Source organism: Microcaecilia unicolor, chromosome 5 (assembly GCF_901765095.1).
Source record: "Microcaecilia unicolor chromosome 5, aMicUni1.1, whole genome shotgun sequence".
NCBI classification, from domain to species: Eukaryota; Metazoa; Chordata; class Amphibia; order Gymnophiona; family Siphonopidae; genus Microcaecilia; species Microcaecilia unicolor.
In genome coordinates, this window is record NC_044035.1 from 295,797,123 (window position 1) to 295,812,107 (window position 14,985).

Below are 14,985 nucleotides of genomic sequence, written 5' to 3' on the forward strand. Positions count from 1 at the left end.
CTGATGTTGTTGCCACCACACATCCTCGGCAGGGAAACGCTAGCACTAATCTCATCAGCCAGCAAAGTGTGTGCTAGGTCCTATCCTGTTTTTCATTTTTCTATGGTGTGTGTAGTTTTTTTATTTTTTTATCTTAACTAGAAAAGATGACTGTCTTGCAAGATCACTTTGCTTCACATATATTCTATTACTTCATTTTTTTAATAGTGTGCTGCAATATCTCTAAAACAACCCCTATGCCACAGCAACCCTACCTGCTAGTGTAGCAGAGAACAAAAATAAATTTACCCAGTAAAATTCAAATAAACTTCACCTTTCCTTGACCCAATTGATTATGGTTAGCATAGAAGTCATCATATTACGCATTGAACCACAAGTGATATGCAAAAATGAACAAGGTAAAAAGGAAAGGGAGAATACCAAGTGTGGCTGAAGAGTTATAGTGGATCAGGTTAGGAGCTTGAGAGATGTAGAATATTCTTTCAACTGCAGTAGAATAAGATATTTTAGATTTGAAGAAAAACCTGAAGGTGTAGCACCAGCTGAGGTGTAACCTGTATAGAGATAAGCTCCCAATCTGTGAGTATTTTCACACTGCATTCAACACCTTGATCTATGAGTTGGTGAATGTTCAAAAAGTAAAATTATGGTAGTTTTGATTTCAGTTGTAGGCTGCAGTAAGAGCAGCATATGAAAAGTTAACCACAAACAAACATCCATATTTCCTTATCCTGCTAGACCAGTGCAGAGAACTTGAAGACTCCAATGATCCTCATCCATGTAACAAAAGGTATAGTTGGGAACCTCCTGGTATTTCTTTGTCTGTAGCAGGATCTTTATTTTTCCGTATCTTTCTCTTGGACTAGACTACCTGGACCCAGTAGTGTAGCCAGACATAGTATTCTGGGTGGGTCTGAACCCAAACTGGGTGGGCATAGAATCACCCCGCCCCCCCATGGGTTTTCTGTCCCTGCACCATATACAGTTGTGTGTCCCCCCTCTCGCATGAATGCTTTCTGTTTCTGCCCTGCACCACTGACCCCAAAGAATAAAATAAATACCTGAGCTGACGGGGGATCCCCAAGCCCTGCAAGCTGAAGATGTCTTTCAGCGGCCAAGACAAGTGATTTTCCTACCTACTACAGCTAGGGGCACTTTCCATCCATTGCCGCTGTGCTGTCCTTTCCCTTCCTGCACATGCTTGGTTTTCAGGCATGCTCAAAAAACAAACATGCGCATGAGGTGGGGGGAGGGGGTTGGTACTGCTTCAAGGGATGGAAAGCACTGCCAGAAGAAGCAGGTAGGAAAATCACTTGTTCTGGCTACTGAAGGACATCTTCAGCTGGTGGGACTTCGGGATTCCTGCCAGCCATAAGGGTGTCAGAATTTTTGGGTGGGCCCCTGTCTGGACTTTAAGCCCCTGCTCTTGGCTTGATGTGGACGGCTAGCTGAGGGACTCCCTCCGCTGCAGTGAGACTTAGTGGAGGTCTCTCCTCTGGGCAGTCCCGAGCTTTATCCTTGGACCCTCAGTCCTAGGGCTAAGCTCAGTGGAGTCAGTGTGGCCCAGTGGCAGGGGTAAGTCCCACCTCTCTGTGGTTGTCTCATGGAAAAAAAAAGGTACAAAGTTAGGGCCCCAAATAGGGTTAACCCAACTTAAATAATAATAATAATTAAAAAAAAAAGTGGTTCTAGTCATGCCTTGCTTCCTGAGCAGAAGTGGCTTGTGCGGGTGGGTGGACAAACTGGGGCACAGTAATTCTGTCCAGCTATGCCTGGGTCAGTGGCAAGCTACTTGTCTGAGTTCCTGTGGTAGCCATTCTTCTCCTTTGAGGGATGAGTGAAGTTCTCATGGCACTGCAGCTTCAAAATGCTGTAGGTTGTTTCTTCTGCTGGTTATGTTTGTCTGTCTCTGTCTGTCTTGAGTCCAACTTTGCAAAAGCACCAAGACATAAACTAGAAGCATCCTGCTCCCCATTTTTTCTCCTGTAGATCATTCCAGGTATTGAGGTAAACTCAACCTATCCATATTCAAATCATTTCCACCCTATCTACTCGGGAAGAAGCAAGGTGCTATATCCAGATGATAGGGGAAATCGCTTTAGAAGGAAATTTCAGAATATCTAAACCAGGGGTGTCCAGCCATGCTCCTCAAAGGCTGCAGTCAGGATTTCCCCACTGAGTATGCATAAGATCTGTTTGCTTCCACTGCCTCTATTGTATGCAAATAGATCTCATGAATATTCATTATGGAAATTCTGAAAACCTGACCTGCCGAGGTTGAACACCCCTGATCTAAGCAGTGCTACTTCCACATTTCCAGCAGTGATAAGTGACATATATGGAATCTTCAGAATGCTCAAATTCAGCCACTTGCGTTTATTTTTCAGTGACTTTGTGGCAGGAAGCAATAGCTAAATAATCCTTAAACAATATTCTTAACTGCCTTGAACTCTTCTGTATCTTTTTTTTTTTTTTTTTTTTTTTTAAACATAAAAAAAAATCTTTTAAATTTAATTCCTCCAAATGGGCGGCATGATTTTAGAGCCTCTTTTATAATGGACTCTAACCTGAGTGTCATACAGTTTATCAGATCAGTTAGCCTGCCAGTAACTGCACTTCTCCAAAGTGGTGGTTGCTGTCTAAATAGTTTCTAATGTCACCTCCTCTGGCCTCAAAAGCAATGATCTTGAACTGTACTCCTGCTTCTGTCACTAGATAGTCTGTATGTCCAGCCTGATTGGTCCTCCACACTAAATGACTCTGGAATTAGGTTTGAAGGGGAAGATTTTTATCCCATCTTCCAATTAATCAGGAACCATCCATATCAGAGCACCTCTAGTTGTCTCCAACAAGTATTCTGGTAGTCACACTACTTGGTGACGAGGCAGGCGTTAGGGGTGGGCATGTCACTGGGGGTCCCAACCCTGCTTGAGGTTGAAAGGAGCAATCTGCAAACAAGCTTTGGAGCCCCCTCCCTAGTGTTTGCTGTTGGCCCCATCATGTCTAGCACCGGCCCTTTTGGTGACTACTGCTCCATTACACTTCTGGGAGAAATTTCCAATTGTAGAGGTTAGTGCATGACGCGAGACTTGGGGCTTAATGTTTGAGTCAAACCTGTGGATCAGCTCCTACTACCATGGCAGGAACTGTCTCAGTTGGGTGCTTAAGCTGCTCTCTGATAAAGGCATGGGCTGATGGCTGGGCCATGGACAAGGCTGTGGGAGAGTACACTCTCTCTGCCCTTCATTGTCCCCTAGGATCTAATTTTTGTCATCCTGTTTACTCTTGTTTCTGGTGTGTGTGTAAAATTATTGGGATTAATAACCTTCTTTTATGAAGAGATTTAGCTAAGGCCATGTACATCTTAACGTGAAACTTAAATTTTGTTAGCATAACAATAGTGAAATGATCAAACAAACGTAAATGCAATCAATGAAATAAACTTGGGGATGGTAGAATGAATCCTAGAAATAGGAGAAACATGATAGTATCAAAAGTAGAACATCAAACATCACAGTGGAATGCTCATATAATTGAAATATGATAAATGTCAGTTGGGTAGAAATGATACATCATAATAGCATAGAAAATAAACATTCATATAACATAGATATGATAAACACAATGTCTACACAATACAAATGATGCAACTGAAAAGGCATGCCTTAGAACAATCAGAAATAGATATAATATGTCATCATAATACAATGAAACATTCTAATAGGCAGCTGAGACATAGACAAGCTGGGTAGGACAAAGTCATTGGGGATAGATAAATACATAGGAGACTAAATTGAAGGCAAATTATTTGTACAATTGAATAAGATATGAGGAACTGTTACAACAAACATGCCAAGCTAGTCCAGATGCAGAGTGAGGAGCGAGTGGCTAGTCAACCATCACATTTAATAAGGTCTGGGGAGAAGAGCCAAACTTACACCTACTTCCTGAAGTAGATGTTGTTGTTGGGTGTCTTTTTTTTGTTTGTTTGTTTGTTACATTTGTACCCCGTGCTTTCCCACTCATGGCAGGCTCAATACGGCTTACATGGGGCAATGGAGGGTTAAGTGACTTGCCCAGAGTCACAAGGAGCTGCCTGTGCCTGAAGTGGGAATTGAACTCAGTTCCTCAGGACCAAAGTCCACCACCCTAACCACTAGGCCACTCCTCTTGAGTTAGGTTTAGCCCTTCTGGGAGCGAGTTCCAGAATGTGGTGGTTAGTCCTGAGGAGGCTTACTGGAAAGTGTCATATGTGACTTGTCATTTGATGAGGTTACAGATAATACTGCTCCTTGAGAGCACTATTATCTGTTTTATCAATATACAGAGCAGTAGTCCAGTCTTGAAGTTGTGCCACAGACTAAGTATGGTCAGACTTTTTCTGTATATGGAGAGAGAGAGTACATTGTTTTTAAAACACGTTGCAAGATCAAAGTAAGCGAGTTTAGCACTATCCTAAAATTTAGGGCGAGTTCATACTTCCCAAATAGTATTTTGAAGATGGGTATCTGTCTACTTGAGTTAAAATCCATAGAATCTTGTTTTGCTTGGGTATAGGCAGAATTGTTTGCCCATTTTTGAGTTGCTGTAAGGTAACCAATTTTTTTTAGTTATGGGTATATCTGGTTCCATGGGTAGGAGTCGATGCACATCATCGGAGTAGTTATAGAATTTTGTGTCCATCAACTGAAGAAGCTCAGCTAAAGGCTTGAGGTAAATATTAAATACAATAGCTGACAGTATGGATCCCTGTGGTTCTCTGCAGTTCAGTGCTCAAGGTGATGTGCTGTTGCTGAATAGAACTGATTGTTGTCTGACAAATAGGATTTGAACCATGTAAATCCTGTGCCACCAATACCTGTTTTTGCCAGCCTTGTAAGCATATAACGATTCTCGGTGCTGAATGCTGCAGAGAAATTCAGCAGTACTAGTATCAAGGCAGATCCCCTGTCTGCTTTATGTGGAGATCGTTGGATTTGAAGTAAAATTTATTTATTTATTTATTGTTTGCATTTGTATCCCACATTTTCCCACCTTTTTGCGGGCTCAGTGTGGCGTACAATAAGATAAGAATAATGAAAATACATTTGTTACAACTTGGTTATGGGTTATATTGTACAAGTTATGCGAGATAATCGAATTATCTTTAGGAACATCACAATGGGACATCAACATTGAGACATTGGGAGGAGACAATGGGAAGCTTAAGGGCAGTGTTAAGACACAAAGGCATATGGTGTACATATTTCTGTGAGTAAATGTATGAGTAATGTGGAATTATGGGGGATGGGTGATCATAAGTGGATGTATAATGCATTGATGAACAGTGAGTGTGGACTCTGTGTTTTGGTTCTTTCCGTAAATTGTTTCAAATAGATGGGTCTTCAGTAATCTGCGGAAGGATGCTTGTTCGTGGATCGCTCTTAAGTTGCGCGGCAGTGTGTTCCAAAGCTGCGTGCTCGTGTGAGAAAAGGTTGACGCATGTAGCGTCTTGTATTTCACGCCCTTGCAAATAGGGAAATGGAGGTTGAGGTATGTTCGGGAAGATCTCCTAGCATTTCTGGGTGGTAAGTCAATCAACTCGGACATGTAGGCTGGGGCTTCGCCGTGAATGATCTTGTGGACTAGTGTGCATACCTTAAAAGTGATGCGTTCCTTAAGTGGAAGCCAGTGTAGTTTTTCTCGTAGTGGTGTTGCCCTTTCATACTTTGGTTTTCTGAAGATGAGTCTGGCTGCTGTGTTCTGGGCTGTTTGAAGTTTCCTCAGTGTTTGCTCTTTGCAGCCTGCGCATAATGAGTTGCAATAATCCAGATGGCTGAGGACGAGGGATTGCACTAGGTTACGAAAGGCGAATCTTGGGAAGAATGGCCTTATCCTTTTCAGTTTCCACATGCAGTAGAGCATCTTCTTAGTTGTGTTGTTTGCGTGAGTTTCAAGTGTTATGTGGCGGTTGATAGTGACTCCAAGGATTTTTAGCGTTTTTGAGATTGGAAGGTTTAGGTTTGGTGTATTTATCGCGTTGAATTCGTTAGTGTTGTATTGGGAGGTGAGTACCAGGCATTGAGTTTTTTCTGCGTTTAATTTCAGACGGAATGTGTCTGCCCATGTGTTCATGATGTGTAGACTTTGATTTCGTTGAAGATTTCTTTGATGTCTTGTTTGAAAGGGATGTATATTGTCACATCATCGGCGTATATATATGGATTGAGGTTATGGTTTGATAGGAGTTTTACTAAAGAGATCATCATTAGGTTGAAAATAGTTGGTGAGAGAGGTGATCCTTGTGGAACTCCACATTCAGGTGTCCATGCCTTGGACGTGGTTGAGTGTGATGTAACTTGATACGAGCGCAGGGTTAGGAACCCCTTGAACCAGTTCAGGACATTTCCTCCAATGCCGAAGTATTCAAGTATGTGTAGTAGGATTTCGTGGTCGACCATGTCGAAGGCGCTTGACATGTCAAATTGTAGGAGGAGTATATTGTTCCCGGTTGCTATTATTTGTTTAAATTTGGTCATAAGGGTGACTAGTACTGTTTCTGTGCTATGGTTTGACCGGAATCCGGATTGGGCATCATGCAGTATTGAGTGTTTGTTTAGATAGTTTGTGAGTTGTTTGGTTACCATTCCTTCGGTTATCTTGGTTATTAGTGGTATGGATGCTACTGGCCTGTAGTTAGTAATTTCGCTCAAGTTTTTCTTTGTGTCTTTAGGAATTGGGGTGAGTAAGATTTTTCCTTTTTCTTTTGGGAAGAGTCCATTTTTTAGCATGTAATTTACATGGTTCGTTAGGTCAATTATGAATTGTTGAGGGGCTGATTTCATGAGGCTGTTTGGGCATGCGTCTAGTTTGCAGTTGGATTTGGCATATCTTTTGAGAATTTTAGAGATGAGGTCTTCTGATAGTGGTTCGAACTCGGTCCAGGTTCTGTCTGCTGGGTGTGTTCCTTCTTCTGGGTCTAAACAGTCTAGAAGAGTGGCGTATTTTGTGTCGTAATAGTATAATTTTCTCCTTGAAGTACTTCGCAAGGCCGTCGACGTCTCGTATGTTTTTACCGTTGTTTGTAACTGGTGTGGTATCTAGCAGTTTGTTCACGAGGTTGAAGAGTTTATGTGTGTCTTTGTAATTTGGTCCTATTATTGTTTTGTAATGTTGTCTTTTTGTCTGTTTTATGGTGTATTTGTATTTTCTCCGAAGTAATTTCCAGTCGTTTAGTGTTTGTTCGTCTTTCTTTTTGTTCCAAGCTCGTTCTAGTTCCTTACTTGTGTTTTAAGTTTTTTCAGCTCTTCGGTGAACCATGGGTTTGCTTTTTTCCTGTGTGATGTTCTGGTTTGGATTGGGGCGATTTTGTCTAATGTTGTTGTACATAGCTCATCCCATTCTTGGAGGATTTGGATGGTGTCGGCGTTTGTTGTCCATTCGTACTGGTAGATCTGTTGCCAGAATGTTGTGGAGTCTATTTTTCCTCTCGTTGTGTATGTTGTTCGCTCGGGTTTGTTGGTCGTGTTTAAGTGTGTTTTTCGCCAGCAGAGAGTGACATTTGCTTTATGGTGGTCTGACCATAGTGTAGGTGTCCAACTTGTGTCAGTGAGTATGATAGTGGAGTCCGGTTCAAATTTGTTCATTATGATATCTAGTGTGTGTCCTTTTTCGTGAGTTGGTTGCATGTAGGGTGCTTGCAGATCCCAAAGTTTTAGGAATTCTTTGAACTCTCGTGTGCTTGGTGAGGTGTCATCTTCTAGGTGTAAGTTGATGTCTCCTAGTATGAGGATGTTTGAGGAAGATACGCAGGAGTTCGAGATGAAATCCATGAGTTGTGTTTGGGAGTCTTGCCATTTTCCTGGAGGTCTGTAGAATAGGAGGATTGTGTTGAGGTGGCCTGTTAGATTTGGATGGTTGAAGTAAAATTGACATGTCTAACCTGTTAAGTCGTTCAGTTGGTTCATAAGGTAAATATGCGCACAAGGCACTTTAAATTTTAATATGGGGTTTATGAAGATATGGAAATGTCTTGTCTGATAAACTTTTTAGTTTATTCATGTCTAATGATGATAGTTGGTTACATCACTTATATTATACTGTGACAGTGTTTGTGGTTATATCAAGTTTTCTAATGTATCAGAAAGGCAGGTAGCATATAGCACCTCGTCATTTGTGACATTCTAGTTTTCTTTTTTGAACAAAGGTTCATCGCTGTCAGCACAAAGCCCTGTGTCATTTCTGACATTTTAGTTCTAATAATGGCTCAGTGCACATGCCTTGTTTTCACTGCTTTGGGGGTCTTTTACGACTTCGATTTTTTCATATCCACAGGAATCAGGTAATTTTATTTTTATGACATGGTATATGTACTTTTCTGCATTTTAGACAGAGTGGACCATCAGAATTATTCATATGAGGTTTTTATTTTCGCTTTTAGAGTATGTACTGGAATTTGTTTCTGGGATTACAGTGTTGCAGAAAGCTGACATTAAACGCTATATGGGTGCCCTTGCGACAGGGGCGTAGCTACGGGTGGGCCTGGGTGGGCCCAGGCCCACCCAATCACAGCTCAGGCCCACCCAGTTTCCCTACTCGTCCAATCAATCAGTGCACAGCCTTTTAGTTCTGCCATGACAGCTGACAGGAAAAAGAGCAGAATGTATGGCCATAGTTTGGAAGGCAATTGCCCCCCCCCCCCCCGCAAATGAACTGCAGCAGCATCCATCTCAGGATCTCGGCATGTCGTCCCCCCCCCGCCCCGCCCGCCACTGTCAGCCCCGCTCCCGCTGCAGACTGCAGTGATGCTGCGGCCACCATCACTTCAGAGCACCGCCAGCCTCCTCCTCCTCCTGCACGGCATGGCTCGGAGCTGCAGCTCCTCCTCCTTCCCGGTCAACTCCTGATATCTCCTCCTCTCGAATCAAGGCGCTCACTGCTCCCGTCTTTCCAGCATCGCAGCGCCCCGCATTGCTCCCCACCCTCCCAAGTCCTCCAATCCCTGAGCCGCCGGCAGCCTCAACGAGAAAGCAGTACACGCTGCTTTAGACCTACCCCGGAAGCCTTTCTCTCTGCTTCAACTTCCTGTTCCCGCGTAGGAGGGAAACTGTAGCAGAGAGAAAGGCTTCCGGGGTAGGTCTAAAGCAGCGTGTACTGCTTTCTCATTGAGGCTGCCGGCGGCTCAGGGATTGGAGGACTCGGGGGGGGGGGCAGCAATACGGGGCGCTGCAATTTCTAAAGCTGAAACTGCTGGCGACTCGAGGCAGGGATTGGAAGACTGGTGGGGGTGGGGGTGCAATACCCAGCGCTAGGAACTAGGCCCGGGGCTAGGAGAGAAAGAACTGACTCCAGTGCAGTGGTGGCTGGCAGGGGCGGGCCGGAAGGAAAGCAAGAGAGAGAGACAGGGACGAGACTGGCTGGCAATGGGAATAGAGTAAGAGAGAGAGATGGAAAAGCAGCACAAGATGGTTGGGACTAGGGGGTGTGAGAGAAGGGAGAGGGAGCAGAAGATGAATGGGACTAGGGGGTGTGGGAGACAGTAGGAACAGAAGATGGATGCAACAAGGGATGTGGACGAAGGGGAACAGAGAAGAAGATGAGTGGGACTTGGTGGGGGAGGGAGAGGGAGCAGAAGATGAATGGGACTAGGGGGTGTGGGAGACAGTAGGAACAGAAGATGGATGCAACTAGGGGTGTGGAAGAAGGGGAACAGAGAAGAAGAAGAGTGGGACGGTGGGGGAGGGAGAGGGAGCAGAAGATGGATGAGACTAGAGGGTGTGGGTGGAGGGAGGGAGAAGGAGCAGTAGATGGATGTGACTAGGGGTGTGGGGGGAAGGGGAACAGAGCAGAAGATAAGTGGGACTTTGGTGATTGAATGGGAAAGGATGACGACGAGGAGAGTCAAGAAATGGAAAAGCCAACCTGGAAAAAAATTTACAAGATTGACACATGGAAAGTGGAATAGAGTGGGACTAACCCAATCACAAAAATAAAGTGCTCAGACAACAAAGGTAGAAAAGAAAAAATATATTTTTATTTAATATTGTTTAAAGATTGAGATGTGCCTGCTTTGTGAAATGTACCTTTTTAAAAAATTTTAAATGTTTATTTTTTTTAGTTTTGTATTTTGCAGAGTACAGGAGAAAAAAAATTTATGCTCCTCTGTTACCCATATTGCCCTGCTTGTAGAGACTGGCTTTCTTGGGTGGAGGTAAGGGGGGGGGGGTCTCCATTTCAGTTTTTGTCTGAATGTTTTTTGTGAGTGTAATGTTGGTGGTGGGGATGGGCTCTTCACTGCCTAGGGGAAAAATGGTATGTTTAATCTTTTTTCCCTAGCCAGTGAAGAGCCCACCCACACCCAGTAACCCACCAATAATGTTGCTCATTGCACAGGTAAAAAAAAAAACAAACCTTTTTTAAAAATAATTATGTTGGTGGGTATTGGGGTAGGGATGGTCTCTGCAGTGCCCAGGTTTAAAATTAAAAAAAACCTTTATATTTAATGTAGGCAAGTTCCTGGATGGGGGAGATATTAAAAGACAAAAAGTTTTATATTTAATGCTGGTGTGCTTCAGGGTTTGGGGGGAGTGCCAGACTATGGGGGATGGGTAGGGGATAGGACAGGACTGACGCTAGACTATAGGGAGGGGTGGGGGTTAGGTGGGGCTGATGCATAGCAATGGGATGGATGATGAGGAAGGGAAGGGCTGATGCTGGGCTATGGGTGGGGGGGGTAGGGTAGAAAAGAGAAGGGCTGATGCCGGGCTACAGGGCTGGATGTAGGGGTAGAGAAGCAAAGTTTGAAGGATTATATCATTGCTGTAATTATACTCTAGGATCCTGCCATGTGTGTTGAGATGTTTGCCGTTATAGTAGACTTATGCCTGGTCAAGTTTAAGATGTGGGATAATGTAACCATGTTTAAAAATATTGGTTTTTCCATATGTTGATGCGGGGCAGATGTTGGGCATACTACTTATTAATCCATCATCAAGTGCATTCTAATGCATTATTTTGTAGCAAGAAACATTACTCATACCTATATACACAGTGCCCATCCATATTAGCTCTGGGCCCACCCAAAATGTTAGGTCTGGCTACGCCACTGCCTTGCGAGACACTGTTGCACAGGTTCACATAATTTATTCACTTAAAGAACATGTTTTTAACGTTTGTTCATATTGTCTCATTTAAGTAAGCACATATAGGATATTATGTGGGTGGTTTCTTGGTAGACTGTAGCACTAATGTGGATTGACACTTGTGCACTCTCAGCTTTTTTTTTTTTTATAACTTTTATGTCACTTCACTTATGCACCTTAAGCATGTTAAATTGAATAAACATAGCTTCAAATAGCACTTATGGTATTTTCTTAGACTCCATTGATAAGTGTTCTTTTCATCTGTTTTGTTGATTGATATCATTCTTTCTGTGTGTTCTGTCTTTTATTTAGCCCTGTTAGTGGTGGTTTTGCAAATTTGTTCAGAGAGTTCTAAAAATTGTTGTGGTAAGCTAGGCAGCATTACTTTTTGATTGCTTTGCATTTTTAACTTGGATGTGAAACTATTTTGTACAGAAATTTGTGTTTCAGATATATTTATTTATTTATATTTTTATATATATTTTTTGGGAGGGGGGAATCAGGCAGCAGTACTCCGTGGTGGTATGTCACATATATTATTTTTTTTATGTTTCTCCTTATTGCTGTTATGAAGTTTTAGTTGATTTATTTCTTAATGTTTTTTTTAATTGTTTGCTATTCATGATTGAGTTTTGTTATTGTCTTGTGTATCACTGGGTATGTCATGTATGTATATGTGTATATCTATATAGATATATAGAGAGATGTGTGTATATAAAAGAATGCTTTGTATGTACTATGTATGTCAGGAGTGTTTCAATATGTATCAACTATTTGTCTTTTTAAATCATCTTTTTTATATTATATATGTTTTTATTTATTATGACTTTTTTGTATTTTGCTAGACCCCTGATGCAGGCGCATAGACACCGAAACACTTCCTGTGTCGGGTCCTTCCAATAAACAATTTCCCATTGTCCTGTTCCTGAAGGTCCATTGGTGCTTTTTTGTTCTCCTTTCTATGATTGGTGTACTTTGGGCCCTCTCTTTTCTCCTTCTATAGTTTCTTGCCAGGAAAGGGGATGTTAGAAACAGGTTGGAGTTTTTCAAGCTTTTCATGGTGAAGGGAGCTTCTTATTAGCTGGTAGGATGCTTGATGGAACTGTTTGTAGGTCCTGATTGGAGATATTTTAATATATAAAAATTATAAATTCTGTATGTAAAGATATGTTATCTGCTTTGCTATAAAATTTGAAAGGCAGTCAAATACTTAATAACCTAACTACAAGCTCTGGGAAAAAAGTGGTAGGTATTGTAATATGCAGTGAATTGTAGTAATCTAAGACTGGTTCTGTGGCTGTGATTTTTATCTGTGAAGAAAGTATAGATAACAATTTAAAAAAAAACTGCTTCAGTCTGTAAAAATGCTTATTGCCAAGTTTATTTAGGGTCTTCGGGGGGGGGGGGGGGGTGTAATTAAACTAGGCTATCGTTAAGATCCTAGGAGCCAACTTCTCAAAATGATTGGGGGTGCTAAATACAATAGAAATTACACCTCCCTGGATACAGTCAAGGAGTTGCTGAATATTGGGAGTGCTCAAGTACCCACAAAACTGGCACCTATGGTTATTTTACTGTTAACCAGCATTTTTAGTAACTATGTCTCGTTGCATAAAATGGGTCTTCAAGTAAAATAACTTGACAATGGTATCCCTCGTTGATAATATTCCCCCTTAGTCTTGTACTTTATACCTTTTACCAGTTTTCCGTGTGTTTATTTTGAGTGGCCAGAACTGTGAATGTTGCAGTTGCACCATGAACGTTGAGAAGTATTTATATTCTGTTCTATTTTCCATTCCTTTTCAAATGAAATCCAACTCAGTATGCAGCAGTGGTCAAAAAAAGCAAACCATGTTGGGAATTAACATATTATCCACCAAGACCTATAATACAGAACTTAGGGCCCTATTTACTGAGCTGCACTGTAGGCACACAAACATTTTAGCACGTGCTTATTATATTCCTATGGGTGTCTCTTTCATTAGTGTGCTAATTTGTAGCACGTGCTAAAAAGTTTGCGCGGCTTAGTAAACAGGGCCCTTAAGCTTTAGTTATATAATACTGTTTTTCCATATGTGTGTCATTTTGCACTTGTCCACACAAAATGTCATCTGCCATTTGGATCCCCACTTCTCCATTCTGGCAAGTTTTCCTCCTGCAGTTTCTAATCCTGCTTGTGTATTTTCATACTATAGCTGAAACCATTCAGTGTCTAAATTCTTTAAATATTTGACTGTAGAAATGATTTATTTTGGGGAAAATAGCTCTAGAGCAACTCGCCACTGCTTGTAATTTAAGAGCAGGTGCTGTATGTATAAGTTTTAGGATATTAATTTCTCCACCAATCACCAAAGGTGATAATTGCAATAAATTAAATATATATATATAGCTTCAATATACTCAGAACACAAAGAGACCGTATTTTTAGCTTCGAAAAGGTTGATTTAATATACAATTACACACGAGAGGTAGGTTTTAAGAAATCTTTACAGGTAATCTGTGCTTAAAATAGAACAAAGTAGCAGGTAGGTTAACTTACAAGTCCTTGTTACAAGCATGCTGTGGTCCAGCTGATTGATGAGCACATGTTGAGGACAGGAGGGCTTCTGCAGCTGAAGAGAATCTGACTTGCTTGCAGTGAAGAGAATCTGCCTTGCTGCAGTGAAGAGAATCTGAGTCTTGCTTGCAGTTGAAGAGAATCTGAATCTTGGGAAACAGCTTGTCCTTTTATATTTTGCAAGCTGCAGGAGGATATGCCATGTGGATCTTTGTCCTGATTTCCTGGTTTCCACACGACCCCTGAGCATTTGCAAAGCATTGTGGTATCTTGGTCTGCACACGACCCCTGAGTTGGTCCCATGTCTTATGACATCACGAGACTTAGTCTGGACTTTGCTGGCAAATGTCTTTTGATGTCCTGTTCAGTCTCTGGGGCAGATACACATTACAAGTCCTTCCTTTCTGCACATGTCTGGAAGCTGATGGGAGGGGCAGGTATACCTTTGACAAGCAAATGTCCTGTTTATGCTTCTCCTGAGTATTCAGGTGTCCACCTTAGTCCATCTTTTGTTAGGTGGGAGGGCAGAGGAAGCTCTTTTGTGTTTAAGTGTTTGTGATTAACTATCTCAGAAGTTCCCAGAAAAAGGAATGGAGAGAGAGGGGCTTGAAATGAAACTATTCTCTCTGCTGCCGTGTCAAATATATATTTTTAAAAGATACACAAATATATTGGTGTATATATAATCCAGCAAATATGCTACATATTTCAGTAATAAACTGATACCATTACATGACTATATACAATAAACTATCAGGTGTCTCTCCATCCCTAAAGAACACTATTGTGGTACAGGATACGCATCATATAATTGGCATAGATTTTATTCTCTTCCTCCCTTCATCTAAAAAGCTTTCTCTTCCCTTTTTAGGTTTCCACTTAAAATAGTTTATTAAAACTTTCTATACCACTTTGTCTAGTCATTCAGGTCGACTAAATTTAATCATCAAAAGGAACTACAGTAATTTAAGAGGATAGAGGCTAGGTCACACACAACCCATTCATAACAAAAATAAAATATTCAGCTACTGTAAATTGAGAGGCAGGGCTTAGGTTCTCATTTACCATTTAGTACTCCATTCCAAATGCTAACTTGAAATAATTAATCTTTAAAGCTTTACATTTCTTAAAAATAAATAGTGGAAGATCATTCCATAATGAAGGGGTTGAAAAATAACTCTGTTGTGTAGATTCAAGTTTTAGCCATTGAGGGGTTGAGAAGCACTAACTGATCATTTAAAGATCTGAGTAAACGAGTTGGATCATATGGATTTATTACATTTGTCAAGTATTGAAAAAGGACCTGAA

At 41.5% G+C, this 14,985-nt stretch overlaps 1 protein-coding gene across 3 annotated transcripts in view; it reads left to right on the forward strand.

Moving 5' to 3' along the window:
- ESRP2 (epithelial splicing regulatory protein 2) overlaps positions 1-14,985 on the forward strand; it is a 155,185-nt gene that overhangs the window by 59,458 nt on the left and 80,742 nt on the right. The window lies entirely within an intron of this gene.